Source organism: Macrobrachium nipponense, chromosome 13 (assembly GCF_015104395.2).
Source record: "Macrobrachium nipponense isolate FS-2020 chromosome 13, ASM1510439v2, whole genome shotgun sequence".
Taxonomy (NCBI): domain Eukaryota; kingdom Metazoa; phylum Arthropoda; class Malacostraca; order Decapoda; family Palaemonidae; genus Macrobrachium; species Macrobrachium nipponense.
The window spans coordinates 56,329,035-56,345,485 of record NC_087206.1 but is presented as its reverse complement, the minus strand read 5'-3'; the positions used below and the strand labels follow the sequence as shown (position 1 = coordinate 56,345,485).

General features: G+C 37.1%; 1 protein-coding gene across 7 annotated transcripts in view; it reads left to right on the top strand.

The window, feature by feature from the left end:
- The first annotated feature begins 4,109 nt into the window (after positions 1–4,109).
- LOC135225795 (uncharacterized) overlaps positions 4,110–16,451 on the top strand; it is a 46,685-nt gene continuing 34,343 nt past the window's right edge. For 3 of the 7 annotated variants that reach the window (XR_010317089.1, XM_064265280.1, XM_064265281.1), the window contains exons 1-2: positions 4,122–4,269; positions 4,413–6,021. The gene's annotated coding sequence lies outside the window, so the exon portion shown is untranslated. Of the gene's footprint in view, positions 4,292–4,412; positions 6,022–16,451 lie in introns of all 7 variants that reach the window. The other 4 variants (XM_064265284.1, XM_064265283.1, XM_064265282.1 and 1 more) reach the window with 4 other exon arrangements.

The window sequence follows — 16,451 nt, the reverse complement described above, 5'->3', positions numbered from 1 at the left end:
TGTTGTGAGTGGAATGGTGGTGAATGAAGAATTATTACAACTCCCATCATTCGATTTTAAGTTAAAATAGCTATTTATTTTCATTTGTAGCCAATCATTTCTGTGTCTGCATGTCACACTTTCAACATATTATTTTGGCACTTATGGGCAATAGAGACTTCTGTTTTGAAATCGCAACTTCATTTATCTTATATACGTCACAGCATAAGAAATAAAAACGAGGTTATCCAATATTGAAAAGTTTTAATAGTAAGTAGATGTGCAGGTTACTAGTTTTTTGTCCATAAATCTGGTCTTTTAAACATGTAAATTGTGAAAGTATTTTAGAACGACTTAACCAAATCCCAGAACAGAATTTCTATTACTCTAATCGAAGTGAAAAATATTCATATTTATTTTTGTGTAACAAACCTTGCCTTAATGAACGTAAGTTTTCATCGAGCATGACAATTACCCATGGCTGCAGATATGGTGCAGACAACCTTTTTATTAATATTTTACAATAAATATACTCAGAATTTGTTAATGATTTTAGTTCTAATCTGTTTTGATTTTGTGTGAGCTGTAATTATAATTTTGCAAACTACAATAAAATTATTTATTAGGAAAACACGTATAACTTAGTAAAATTTACGGTTGTCTTGTAAATAACCATTTTCAACTTCTCGTAGAAGGTATGGAAAAATGTTTAATTGTTTTTAACACCTTGTGTGTTTGCATATCTTACTCTTTCCATTGACGTTTTTTTCCCTTTTTTTGCCGACCTCAAAGATCCCCGGTGTTGCATATTGATTTTTTTACCCTGGCTCTTAAGGGTCAAGATCCTTCACCTAGCCGGATACAAAGTAGTTGTAAGCCTCCAGAGACTTGAAGGCCTTACATCATTAACAAAATAGTTCACGATATCTGGATATGTATCTACAGGCAATAAATCTGCATCAGAACTCCATTGTTCAGGTCCAATTTATACGGGTCTTTGTAATTTCCAAGTTTCAGTTTATTTGTATGTATGTATGTATATCTTCCACGCACTGCAGGCTCCAGAGACTCAATGTTAGCTATCTTCTGTTTGCGAATTGTCCTTGCTGGACACTTTTCGTGATATGGTTCATAATTCCTTACGATAACAATGAAATTTGATATTTCCTTTGTTTACAATGCTTGACCTATAAGATGGCGACGGCTTATCAGGTGCTCTTTTGCTGTGACGTCATAGGAAAACTACCAATTGTTGCTCACATTAAATGTGAAAAACTCTTTCACTTCATTACCCTTAACGTGATCATGGGAGAAAGTAACTTGATGAGAAAGCGAATGACGAAACAAGATGAAAGAACAAGAGTAGACAGTTTGTGAGCAAAGTTCAACAACGGCGAACGACGAAGAGTAAACGAACTGTTTGTTGAACGAGATGGAACCAATTTTGCCTCTCGGTAAATATTCAAATTTACCATTTAAATCTCAGCCATGTTTCTTAATGAGTGCCTTTAAACCCATGAGCGTACTCAGCACACTACTGCCAGCCATTCACATCATGGCTCATGTTTTGTGATTACAGTGAAATCATCTCATCATAGCTAATTAACATGTATTCCATCAGTGAAGCATTTTTATTCAAGATTTACCTCAACCTGGCTTGCAAAAGAAGAGAAAACAAGGAAAAAAGAATGTTATTATTACTGTAGCAAAATGAGTGTTTAGAGCACATTCGATTTAAAACTTCTGGTATAAATTAAAGTTTTGTTTGTGGCCTTTGGTCCAAGGCGCTTGCATCATCATTCAGGAACCGGTTTTGTAATTGTTTGCCCTAGAAATTTAGAAAGCTAATTATTGACATTTGATGAATACTGATGATTCAAATTAGTTCCTTTTGCTGAAGCCTGACAGGTCGAACAACGAAACAAAAATAGCACAGTGAAAAAGAGCGGCAAAAGAATAAAAAATTTAATACTACGGCATTCCTGAAGGTCTCATTTCCCGATATTAATGATTAGGAGCGAGATGAAACAATTGACAGTCAGTTTCATGTGCTTTAATACGGGGTTATTGGAATAACGGGGTTTCTAGTACCTTTGAGTAGCTGCAGCTGTGACTGCCTATCCAAGGCGTCGTTTTGCTTCCGCACCTGTTAGCGATGATGATCACAGAGCCTTATGCAGATGTTGCAGAAGTCGAAAGAAGACATGCAGCTTTTTCATTGGTTAAATCTGTGAACGCTAGTTATCTCTTACAGCTGTGGGTAATTTATAAGCACCCAAAGCTCGAAATTCTGTAAACACATAGGTCTGAGCCCATCAAAGGATTGACGAATCTCTAATGCTTATTTTATACTGAGTAAACCTTGAGCCGTTAACGATGTCATTTGGTCCTTGGGCAGCTGATAGGTTGTTGAATGAAAGCGAACTCCATTCTCTAGTCATGGATGGCCATCCAGACGATTCGATCATGTTTCTGACCTCTTGGTCCTGCCATGCAGACTGACACTGGGCACAAGATTTCCATATCGCAAAATTCCCTTCTGCAAAAGGAAAAAATAGTCACAAATTATCCTCGTTTGATAGATACTGATTTATGCAAAATTAGATTTATGCAAGATGAAATCTGAGGGAAATAATAGCCTTGCTTCATCTACGAACTCAATGAAACATGAGTTTGGGTCTGTGGGATAAAATTATTGGAGTACTGAATCGCATCGGACGGACTGTAGGAAAAAATAAATAAATAAAAATAATAACATACCTTCTTCCCCAGTAGCTTCAGAGGACCAGCCAAAGAACGAAGAAAAACCACAATGGAATGGAATGCTGGTGAAAATAAGGCATTAGCCACTTAAACACTGAAGTGAGTAAATCAATAAATTGTTTATAGTGAAAGTGCAAATAGGCCCATGACTGACTTAGTAAACCGTTCAGGAGTCGTGCTAAGTAACAACCCCACCGTTTAACAGATCAAAAGTGAATGATCTAAAGAAGAGTCAGTGGGAGCTAGGGTATAATATATATATATATATATATATATATATATATATATATATATATATATATATATATATATATATATATATATATATATATATCGGTTCTTCACATGACCGATTGTATTTAGGAGTGAAGCATTTTCTCGAATTTTTGTGGATCTTAGCACGGTGGGTGGGATGACCGATTTGTCTTTTATCCTGGGTAATATATATATATATATATATATATATATATATATATATATATATATATATATATATTACCCAGGATAAAAGACAAATCGGTCATCCCACCCACCGTGCTAAGATCCACAAAAATTCGAGAAAATGCTTCACTCCTAAATACAATCGGTCTTGTGAAGAACCGTCTCCTTCCTTGAAACAGTCGGGGAACCTACGGATAGTTTGTCAGGAGTTATAAAATTCTTCAGTAGGATTTCGATCACAATATGAATGAATGTTGGGAAATCTTGCTCTCTCTCTCTCTCTCTCTCACACACACAGATTGGGAGAGAGACATGGGAGTGGGAGGCTTACCAGGTATATTATTAGATTAGTGGAAATCCTGGTACTGCATGATGACATCAACCATAAATACGCTTAAATAAATACGCTCAAGTGTGGAGACCGTTCCATGCAGCATTCCACAGCACTAGAACCAAGAGTAAGGATGTGGGCGCCATTCCCAGTGTTCAGGTTTACATGTATATGTTGATGTTTATCTGGGAAAACAAATACTTTAATTTTATCTAACGTGAGTGTGTACTTTCTAGCTGGATAGCGGGCCTGATTCCATCACGTGAGGGCGAATGGGCGTGTTCATGTCCTCTCGTGACGTCACTGAATCTAAAGAAGTTTTGTGTAAGCAACACCGCCCTCACGGGCCAAACGGCATTTTATTTTGGCACGCCCAGTTGAAGCGCTGCGGTCATCAACAAATGTCAGGCATGATTGAATTAAATAATTTTACATAATATTTTGAAAAAGTGAAAGCGGTAAGTCATGGAAAATAATGTACGTACATCATATAACTCGTATTTCAAAATAAAACATTTTGGTTTGAAGCTGAAGGCAGTTTTTCTCCGAAGGAGCAGCCATAGAAAAGAATACGTCGACTGACAACGTAGAGCGACTGCGGGACGGGAGCTCTTCTATTCACTTGTTGTTGTTCACTGTTCAGTCAGACTCAGACTCACACTCAGTCGAAAGATTTAAGTCAGTCGCCTGGCCAGTTGTAGTTGAGGTGCTGGAGGTGGAGGATGTCAGTCAGCATCCGTATTTATTTTTAAATCGTTAGTGATCAAAGTGCCATATGTGCGTTCTTCCTACTGATGTACTGTAACGACAATATTTATAATAATAGTGCCGAGCTGTGTTTTTGCGGAAAAAGTTTTCTTGCTGCTTTCTTAAATTTTATTTTGCATATTTATTTCAGGTGGTGCCTTTTGTTGTAAATACGATAGCAGAAAAGATATTTTGTATTAGAAAAGGATAACGAATACGAATTACATAAGATATAAACGGTTAATTGAAGTACAAAAGAAATTGATGGGTTCGAGAGAAGCAATGCAGCACTAAAATTGATGTCCTCAACGGCAAGACCTATAGCAGTCCAAGTCACGACTTCAGTGTAATAATGTCAAGGAGAGCTTTTAGGGCGAGGCTAGGAGTACTTGGCACCCCTGCCTTTGTGGGCACAGAGGAATGCTGGTGATCGACACCGGATATGATGGCGCACAGGATGTCATAACCTCGAGCATCAACAGCCACAGAATTACGTCTACCGACTTGGTGCCCATGCCCCTCGTCCTTGGGTTATCCCAACGAAGCGGCACTGCCAGTGCCACGACTTGGTGTGTCTCGGCGCATGCGCATCTGCTAGTCATTACCACAAGGCGTTGATCATGATGTGATTTCAAGAGCCAGTGGGGGAAATTCAACTGAAGTGATTATTCTTTTTTTTTTTTGTCCAGATTTAGTTTTCAGTCTTTATTCGTAACAGAAATTCTCTATTTGTTCAGTATTAGCTGGGACTTTTTAAATATTGATGTGGCGAGGTGTAAAGATATGGGAGATCCTTATATTTCTTAATTAATGTATTTCTACTTGTGATTCTTAAACAGAAGTTCCAATTGTTGAGCGACATTTAAAAAGTATAGTTTTCGGAAATATAGATAATTGCAAGTTTTTAGAATTCCCTGTAAATATAAGAATTAATTTAGCGATTATTATTATGTAATAAAAGGCAAACTGAATAAGCAATATAAAACCGATACCAAAAGACCTCAAAGCTCTTCTCCTCCCACCGAAGGCGGGAAAGTGGTGCCTAAGGGAGATTGAGTTCTACTCTGCTTTCCTTTCGTGAAGGTGAGCAGAGGAACTTAAGATCCTGCCAACGAACTCCCGACGAGGAACAGAGATCATGAATGAAAAGGCTAAGAAAATTAAAGCTGTGAATAGAAATCCATCGAGAGAAGACTGATGGCTGCGGAATCACAAGTTAAATCAATTTAATAGGTAAAGAAAAGAGACAAGACTTGTCAAATAGACGAAATGATAATGGTTTTTAAGTAAGATAAACGGAAAAATGAGTGAATGAAGCAGAGAAGCTTGGCGCCTGTGAAATCAATCATTAAAGCAGTAAAAATATATGGTAGAATATTTAACGAAGGAGAGAAGCTCGTTTGATGAATCGATCAAGAGAACTAATGCCATTATATGGAAATGCATGCATAGTTAAAGAAAGAAGATTGGAGCCAGTGAAAAAAAAGAAACAGCAAACAAACACAACACTAAAGATTCAATGAATGAATGTTGACATATAAAAACAAGGCAGTCGCTTGTGAACTTGAAGGACATTTAACCACAAGAAAAAGAAGAAGACGGAAAGACTGACGACGACGCATGTGGCATCAAGATGACGTAGCGTCTCCCGGAACAGGAAACAAGATCTCGAGATAGGAAATAGGCTGCCTGTAGTATATGATTCTACCAGGCGGTAGTCTTCATAAGCCTCCTTTAGTTTGAATCTAGACTGAACGTGTGTAAGTTAAAACATTTCTGTTATTTCCGTGTGCGGACAATTAGCGATAGACAATTTAGTCGACAGAACAATTGGCAGACACTTGATCAAAAGGATACTTTGCAGGGATAACATTTTTCATCGAGGAGTATTAATAAAAGCTGGCAAAAATGAGAAAAAGTGTATTAAAAGAACATTAAAACCACAGTTTAAAAACTCTTACAAACAATTATGTGCACAGGTCCTTAAAAACTGCAACCCGTCTTCCTTGTCATAGTTGACTAGAACTTTTTTTAAGTCTCCTTTAGACGAATATCTTTTTTGTTTCCCCTTGACACGTCAACCATTGATAGCGCCTTTTCTAAAGTGATCTCAGTGCTTGATTGTTCAAGCCTAAGCTTCTGAATTCATTTGGAAATGTTAGGGTGATGAACAAACTCCATGACACTAAAGGTGTTAGAAAAATACTAATTCAAGAAAAGCTGGAGAGACCGTGAACATAACATGAAGTCAAAATGAGTTAGTTTAGTAAACGATTTCAATCGTTCTGCAAATTGTCCTGTCGAGTAATTGTCTATCAGCCAATTGTCAGTATATATCTTTTGCAGACTGAACATTATTTTAATTTTGTAGTGCATCTGTTTAGATCTCAACATTCATTGTTCCATGAAAGAGTACATTTTGCTGCTGCCCCTATTAGACCTATGCATTTAATTTATTCAATGAAAGGATTAATTATGCTATTGCACCTGTTTAGATCTAAGTATTTCATTTAACATGGAAATGATTAACTTTGCTGTTGCATCTGTTTAGATCTAAGGGTTTCATTTTTTCCCTTGAAATGATAAATTTGCTGTTGCATCCGTCTGGATCTAAGTATTTAATAAATTTTTTAATGAAATGATAAATTTCGGTATTGTATCTGTTAATGAGTAGTATTTAATTTTGTTTCCACTGCAAGCTAGTTAAAAATAGTTAACGCTCATCATGCCATAATATTCTTGCAGTCATTACATCATGTTTATTGGTATTAATGCTATTGCTTCTACTAATGCTATATCTTTTTTTTTTTTACTGTACTGTGTAATGGTACAGATATACTGCATGCTGTTACGCTGTAGAGAAATTAATCTTTAAGCTCAGCAGGGAAAAGTTACATCTAGCATTAACAGGCGAATTGACATTCGTTGATTAAACGCGGAGAAAGTGTGCGAGGGAGGGAGGGAGGGTGATACCAAATCGGTTTCGATCCTCTCCAAGTCATGCGGGTAAGATTGACGATCCTAAAAAGCTGGGGTCACACATTCACGTATCACGACGGCGTATGCCCACATTTACCCTCCAAACTGTGTGTGAGACTTACACAAAACCGTGAAAATAAGTGAAATTAGCGTATCTATTTGTAGTTTATATACATATTAGAGCAATTTTATCATTATTGCATTACTATGACAACTAAAATTCATGGAAACAGTTTGTAAATGCATCGGCTTATGTGTGAAGCTCCACTAAATTGACAACGATGCGTGGGCATCTTCGCGGTGAAATGACCTAGAACAGCTGGTACCTAAACAGGACACGGGTTGACAGTAGCACCGTACATTGCGCCGCAAATGTACGCGCAACGTTGTGGGGCCGTAGGGTACAAAAGGGCCGGTCTGTAACAAAGCTTGCAGTTCCCCTTGTCAGCTCCGTGCAGCAAGAAGTATTCGCCCCTGTTCTGAATCATCATGGATTAAACAAAACAGCATCCTTAGGAACTTTGATAACAACTGTTGAAATGAGATTCCTTCGCAGCCACACAAAACTAATACAATAAAAATGCATTACAAGAACCCAGACGAACCTTAGAGCACTTAATATGCACCAAAACACACATCAATTACACTTTCAGTAAAATATGAAGCTATTTCAACTCAAAAACTACACAATGAAAAGGAAATGAACTGAACAATAGAAAATAACAACAAAACAGACTGAGAGAGAGAGAGAGAGAGAGAGAGGAGAGAGAGAGAGAGAGACTTCAATGAGACCAGATATAAAATATACTTAGAAAATATTTAACATATAAAATATAAATATATACTTAAAAAGAAAATTAACATTTAAAATATAAATATATACATTATATACTCTATAAGTTCTCGATGAAGCTCGAGGATGACGTGGTAGATATAAAAATAGCATTATGATCACAAAAGGGTTTTAAGTGTAACACTTAGGCCCTTTTCACACTATGCGTTTTGTTGCTGCAGATGGATGCGTTCGCCGCAGAGCTGCGGTGGATTTCTAAATGTTGCTGCACACAGCTGCAGAATCAACGACATCGCGACTTGTTCAGTACTCCTGTGGCGGGAGACTTGTTCAAGCAGAGTCGTGGTGGGTCGTACGGTCAACCACAATGGATAAGAGAGAGGGTACATTGTACTTTTATTGAGCATATATAAGGAGGAAAATGAGAGACAGTGCAGAATCCATTGGGTGCACCCTTTGAATGCGCAGCGAGAGACATTAGGCGCATTTGTCACGTTATTTGAGGATCTAAAACAGTATGGCAACAACTTTTTCCTTTACTTCCGTATGTCTCAAGATCATTTGAGGAACTACTATGGCGGATATTATATACAGTTAGGTTTTTAGGCAAAAAATGACATGCAGATATAGTCAAATTCCGACTTTTGTAATCTTCGAGTCTATTATCCCATAAGACTGGCTTCGTCTCCACTATAGATATAGTGAGATCTATGTCGATGCCACGTTCCATTTTAACAAGACGTATACTACTACCCTGCCATATTTAGACAAGTTTTGTTTCCCGCGATTTGGTTTTAAGTCCTTAGATTTTCATTTTCAGATTTTTTTTATATATAATTTACATCCAATGTATAAAAAAGCCCGGGAAAACATTTCAAGATTCAAGGAGAGCTGCAGTGAACAGTTCAACTATAACCGGTAGCTTAGTTTATTACATTCTTACTCCATGAAAGCATATTGATGAATATATGCAGCATAAAATAAAACTAATATACTTTTCATTTATTAGGTAATTCAATATGTATTGCAAGCTATAACTTTTATCTCATTTACAAAATATGTTCTTATTGGATCCGGTACTCAACAGATGAAATCATTATGGCATATACTGGGATTTTATCATGTTCAAAACTTACAGTTTTAAACATGATAAAATCCCTGTATATGCCATAAAGATTTCATCTGTTGAATAAAAATACATAGTATGTAGTATAAAATTCAACAAGTCCCCAGTAGATAATGATTTTCATAGGGTAAATATTTATTACGCCTTTATCCCTGGATTTTCCGGGCCACTGGAGGGTACTTCAGCACGCCGATAAGTGCGTGTGACACGCAAGATGTGGAGACGTCCGTTGTACATAATAGTCCACCGGCCATTGCATCCATCCGCGTCGACGCCGAAGCCTGGTGGTACCACGCACATGTTAAGCGGCAACGCAGCGGCGACTTCACGCACACGCATGATGTGAACGACCCCATAAGATGAATAAGTCGACTGCTGTCTGCGTCACCGCAACGCAGCGAACTGCGTTGGCAAAACGCATAGTGTGAAAGGGCCTTAACTGACTGCATTAGGGCCCTTTCACACTATGTGTTTTGCCACATTATGTGTTTTCCAACGCAAATGCCGGATAATCAGGTACTCTACTGTAGCAGATAATACTCTAAGCAGATACATTCAGACATTTCTAACATTTACATCGGGAACATTGCTGATATACAATCTCTGTGGCTGGCATATGTGCAGAAGCAGATGAGATGACAGCCAAAAGGCTGAAAATGTCCTCTACTCAGTACAGAAATCTCGCGCTGGTGACGTGGGAGTGGTAGCCTAATAGGCTGGGAATGAGATCCACTCAGGTGCGCAGTAGCAAACGGTCTGGCAAGACGGTTGGAAGTTTGGGGAAGGGGGTGGGGGGTCGGGCTTGCACGTGACCATAAACGAGACAGCAGCTGGGACTTACAGAGAGAAACCGAGAAGAGAAAAACAAACACTGCCTAGTAGCTGCTCGTTGTTTATGAAAGGCAATAAATTATTAATCTGATCTTATTATTTCTCTTTAATATAGAATGGAAGTGTTGACCGTTTATTTTTTTGTTGCTATCCCAAGAGTTGAATGAATTTATGCTAACATTAGTTATTGTTTAAATTTTTTTCATAAAAGGGGGACAATTCGATAAGATTCAATTAGAGATATGTAGCCGGGGACTTCTCTAGACACAATCCTTATACAAGGATTTTATTCCTTCCTATCCTGCCTAAACACGCGGGATATACTGCGGAAGAGGGAGAGAGAGGAGAATACGCTTTAGACAACAATGAAATGTGCTGATTCTCCAAAAGTTTGACTAGCGAAATCTCTTTATGACACGAGATTTGACAGGTTACACTGGCAAATCATGAAACTGGTTTTGTTTTGTATTTATAGCAATCTCTAAATCTCTAAATACCTATGTGCTCCATGCAATAGCACGCAAAAAAGCTAAGGTTAACTACTCTCTCTCTCTAGGCTATCGTCATGCACATATTCTAAGAATCTTCCTATCGTTTTTCTAATGTCAGTGAGACTTTGTTCACTTCTAACAGGAATACCTAATCAAATATATATAACGAAAAATAAAAAAATATTCATTACCTGTTATGGAGATTTGGTAGCCCTTGTCTTGCGCGCACTCAAAAATAAATAAATAAATAAATAAATAAATAAAGAAACTCAGGTTCGTTTCTCTTCTCATGACACCAGTTTAGCAATCGCTTCTGAATGGAAAGAATGAAAATGAGTTTTCACATGATGCTAGCAAAGGTCGCCATTTTATTACAAATTCTCGTTCTCGGATTCCAAATTTCCTCTGACAACTAGGCAAGATATTTGTGTCTGGGCGTCCGTGGTCTTGTTTTCTTCTGAATTGCTGATCAGGGGAGAGCACTATGTACATGAACACGTGGGGGTCTCCAGATGAACTTCTTGGTAGCTGGCAATGTTCTAAGACCGATCGTCGGTTGTCTCCTGGTTTTATAACCTCTCTTATGCTCTCTCTTACCAAAATGCTCTGCTCAACAAGCAAAGTCATTTCAATTGAAAACTAGCTTAAACATAGTCGATGGTCCAAGGGGTAGTCAAGATGTGGTATATATTGAGACCATGTTGATAAATTTTCTTAATGAAATATTACTAAATTTCTGCATTAGAAAGATGATATGGTTTAAAGATAGTAAAGGAAAAGTAATAGAAAAATGAAAGTAAACGACGTAAAAATATGTCCTTATAGAAGTGCCATGGCAATAATTAGTTGTGAAGGCTTTCTCTCTCCTCTTTAAGGATACTAACTAACGATACAGAGTGACAGGGTTACTTGTATAGTTCACCACAACTTGACCTCACACTAAACACTTGATCAAAATTTTGACCAAATTAGACAACCACTGGTCATACTTGGCCTGTTTCAATCATGTGACCTCGAATCAGTTACCTGATAAAAAATTTACTGAATTAGGCAGCCAGACTAACTTCAGTCCTGTCTAGGATGATGTTACCCGTAACTTTATGCAAAGATTTACTGCTCCTGTTTTATTCTTTTAAGCAAAACCCATTGATTTAGCAGGATTTCTGTACAATACTCTCGATAATGACAATATATGCATATCCTTGAAAATATAAGAAAAGGGCTCAGTAGAGTGTGTGTGTGTGTGTGTGTGTTAGTGTTTTGAGTGATTTCACCTATAACTTTTCCTGGACTTTTTTTGCGAATATTTTCCTGTTACTTTTTATCTGCCACTTTTTCGTAGGTTCATAGTAGTGGTACTGGGATGTCTTCATCACAGTTAAACGTGCAGTGTAGCAATGTTAGCCTTTATTGCTGTGTTTCGCCTCTGTCGATTTACCAGAGTCCAGTGGTCCATACAGGCCTCTTATCCTGTCGAATTACTTTCCCAACTTTGGTCGAGGAGCCATCCTGGCACAATCTTGGTTAATTTAAACCAGGACCCACTAAGACAGGTCGGCCAGACATGGAATTCATGATTTATCACCCGGGTCGACCGCGTGAAGTGGTCATGGCCCATGATTTACAGGTAAATTTGAGGCCAAATTTCTTTTAACTTATTGAATGTTTGAAGTATTGTGAGTGATCCCATCACAATTTACGTCATGTTGTTCTAAGACATAGGATAAAACAATAACGAAAATAGATGTCGATCACAGGAGGTTCTTACCCTCTATCGATAGAAAAATTTAAATTTCAGTTTTTATATATAAATTTTATTTCTTTACAAAATAACTGACACTGATAAATAATGAGGTTACTGGTAGACTACCAATTAAAGAAAATCAATACAAAACTGAAACTATTATTACAAAGACGAAGAAGGATGGTCGACTTCAATTCTAGTCTGCTCCTAATCTTTTTAAACCATTCCCTTTTAATGATGGTTGTTGGAAATTTGTCACCGGCTCATTACGTTGACTCGAATCAAAATTAATCTTAATAACAACAGTCAACTTCTTATGCCAATCCCTGCTTCTAAGACATTAAGTTGTCATTAGTAAAGCTTTAATATTACTCTACAAGTACAACTAAAGGGCAGTAACTAAAAATTCCCACGAATTACAAAAGCAGTGCTTATGATGAAGTTTTTCGTAAATAGCGTTAATAATGACGGAAAAAACAAAGGGCAATGATGTCCACGTAATAGCAGCAGCACCTATAATAAAATCTAAAGATAAAATCAAACTATGATGTAGCTTTTCGTGAAAAATGGTTTCTCTTCATCCTTCCATTTTCAGCTCAATAAAGCAATTCGTACTGGATCTTCTCTAGCAAAGGACAGAGAAGACAAAGTGAAATATTCCAAGAAGTAGGTGGAAAAAATGAATGTCTCGAGAAAAAGATATCATTCCCAATCCTCGTCCACCGTGAGAAGGAATTTTACTCCAGTTGAGCAAATCGTTCGAGGTGGTCGTCTACCTCAGTGAGGTCGGCTTCAAGTGATTAGGGTGTTTCATAATAGTCAGTGGGTCAGACATCGATTGATCAGTCCTGTCATACATAGGTCCTTAAGAAAAATACGGATGCTATTTGTCATCCTAAATTAGTGGAAACTGGAAGGCTTGACTCTACTGAAAGTAGACAACGTTGATGACGAAAGGGACACTGTAGTTATCACTATGAAACAAGAATATGAAAAGGTTTTGCATATTGATTTTGCACAGTTTTCTAATTATTTAGTGAATGATTAACTGCCATCATGACATAATCTGCAACAGAAAAACTTTTATTATATTGTTGATATACCTAATGCTAAATATTTGTGAACATTTTTCATCTTATATAAATGATTAAATTTGCCAATTTTTCGCAATTGATTTTTATTGAGTAATTTCTGTCACTTGGCACTCAGAGATCGTGACCTTGTGTATTCAGATAACCATATGGAAGGATCTTTCTTTGCCATTTGATGAGACGTTGGTTAAAACCATCGGGATTTGCTATTCATAACAACCTTTATCTTTCAAGTGAATATTTGTCAAATTAAGGTTTTAAAACCATCTCCAGATTAAACTTCGTGGCAAAACAAACATTTGCCTCGTCCCTTCCACACGCGAACTTCTTCTCATTTACGACACAACTGTTAATTCCTTTACAGAATTTGTTCACGAAGTGGAGATTCAGCATTATCTGATGAGGTTTACGTAAAACATGGTCCTCATATTCAAATGGTATCTGTTCCATGCGATATTAGGAACTCTATCCTTATAGTAAATAATCTAAGTAAAGCATGTTTGATATTTATTTTTCTCAGACTAAAGGGCCATCATTTCCATGACAAAATTTTAGGTACAATATAGATCACCTAGTAATTTCATTTATCGAGGAAACGCAGTGGAGTCTCCCTAAATCTTTCAAATTTTACTTACCTGAAACAAGGAATTTAGATTTTGATATAACACCACTCAAATTAATCTCTGATAAATAAATTTTACTGTCGCAAAAAGGGACGGATCTCCCGTTTAGCGACAAACCTGCCGCAACGTCAGGTTAATTTGAGTAAGAAGAAGAATTAATGATGAGTGCGGCGGCTATGTCACTTCTGTCATGGCTATATATAAAATGTAGCGAATCCTTACGAAACTGTGTGGAGGAGAAAACTGAATAAACCTGTCATGAGATTTATATTTCTTAGATAACTGAAATGCAAAATTAACCATGTATATTAGATAACAACAAAGGAAGCACGCTTAGCGAAAAGTGTAGCCTAAGGCAGAAATCTTCGAGCCAACTTGATTGTAGCGCATGATGTAAAACTAGAGTTCACCATCTACCTTAAAGCAAATTGCTAAATCTTGTACTTAATGAATAAAGATGAGACGCAATAAAGTAATGCGTCAATTGTTCTAGAATTGTTGTGCCATGGCGTCACCAAGTTGTGCTCGAGGGTGACGCAACCCACAGGTCACAGCAACTATTCTTTCCCAAGTACCAACCAGTGCAACAGGTAGGACAACTTGTGTTCTCTTCTCCACAAAGCCAGAGTCGTTACTTTGTCACTTAATTTATCATGTTATAGTAGAAGTTTATTGCGGGGTATCCCCCACATCCTGTGAATAATGAAGCATATTTAGGGGTTATATTAACAAACGTAAAGTGGGCAATCCGATTATGTGTTTTGTATCAGATTTATTTATATTTTTATTTGTTCCACCTCACTGACATGGAATTTGAAACGGCCACGTGCCACATTAGTCCATCGAATTGTCGTGTTAAATGTTTCCTGTGGCTTTCTCGTGTGTAGGTAACTTGTAAATAATGTGTGGGTAAATGTTTTGAGTGTAAATTAGTATATTTTTGTAATAAAATTGTAAACCTTACTTGCTCAATCCCTGCACCGGGTCATAGAGTCTAGTCCTTCAGACCTTGTTATCACCCAGACCACCGGGCTAGAACCTAAGTAAAACTCGAAAACTTAGCGATATTTACTGTGAAATTTAGCTAATGCCTGTTCGCTGCACTTGTATGGAGCGAGCTTCATTTCAGAGCTTGCTTTCGGAGATGTTCTGAAAATGGTTAGTGATGAGCAGGCACGAACGTTTAATTGTTGAGGACTAACACAAATGCAAAATTGATATAATAAAATGTTCTTTCAACTTATTTATTTTGACGTTCAAACTGAACATATGGTTCCTTCTGTGCAGAAAGATAAGTTAATGTTTCTAGTCTTTATCTATTTCCTTCATTCTTTTTATCCTATCTCAAAACTTACTAACCCATAACCTCAGCTATAATTTTAAACAGTGCGTATAGTTCCCTGTCCTCTCCTCTCTTTTGCAACACGTAAAGAATTGAAAGGAAAGGTTCACTAAGACTGGATAAGAATGGTATATATGTTTTAAAGCCATTATTTGGGTGATGATGTCGCGAATTTTTTAGCGCTTTGCTTACTTACTAGGTTCTAGCCCGGTGGTCTGGGCGATAACAAGGTCTGAAGCTGAAGGACTAGACTCTACAACCCGGTGGAGGGATTGAAGAAGTAAGGGTTACAATTTTATACAATTTTATTACAAAAATATGCTAATTTACACTTAAAACGTTTACCCAAACATGATTTACAAGTTAACTACACACGAGAAAGCCACAGGAAACATTTAACAAGACAATTCGATGGACTAATGTGGCGTGGCCGTTTCAAATTCTATGTCTGTGAGGTGGAACAACAAATAAAAAATATAAATAAATCTGATACAAAACACACATAATCGGATTGCCCACTTTACGTTTGTTAATATAAACCCTAAATATGCTTCATTATTCACAGGATGTGGGGGATACCCCGCGATAAACTTGCACTATAACATGACAAATTAAGTAACAAAGTAACGGCTCTGGCTGTGTGGAGAGGAGAACACGAGCTGTCTTACTTGTTGCACTGGTTGGTACCTGGGAAAGAAAAGTTGCTGTGGGCAACTTTTCAATATTGTTTTTGGGTCATAATGCAAAATAAAAAAAATAATTCATCAACCAAAATTGATTAGAAGAGAAACATTTAACGCTGCTCCATAACCACTTAAAAACGTAGTTCAGGAAAACGACAAAGATCTCAAGGTGTCACTTTTAAGATTTCTAATGGTTTCAAGTTTAGGGAGTTTTTGATTCCATTATCTATGTAAAGAGAGCAGCTATATGGGAATAAGAAAAATAGAATTAATATTTATGTAATTTAGCAATCACATGACGTCAAGAGCGTTAAGAAATAATGACAGATATTCCAAGGTCATTGCTAAGGACTGTGACATTTATTTTCTCTCATTTGGACAGTACCAGATCTCTTGATATCTTCATCACTGCTCATGTCATTCCTATATACTTTATATATCAGGAAATAACTTTTCAATTTCCTCAACATGCTCACACTGGCCTCTG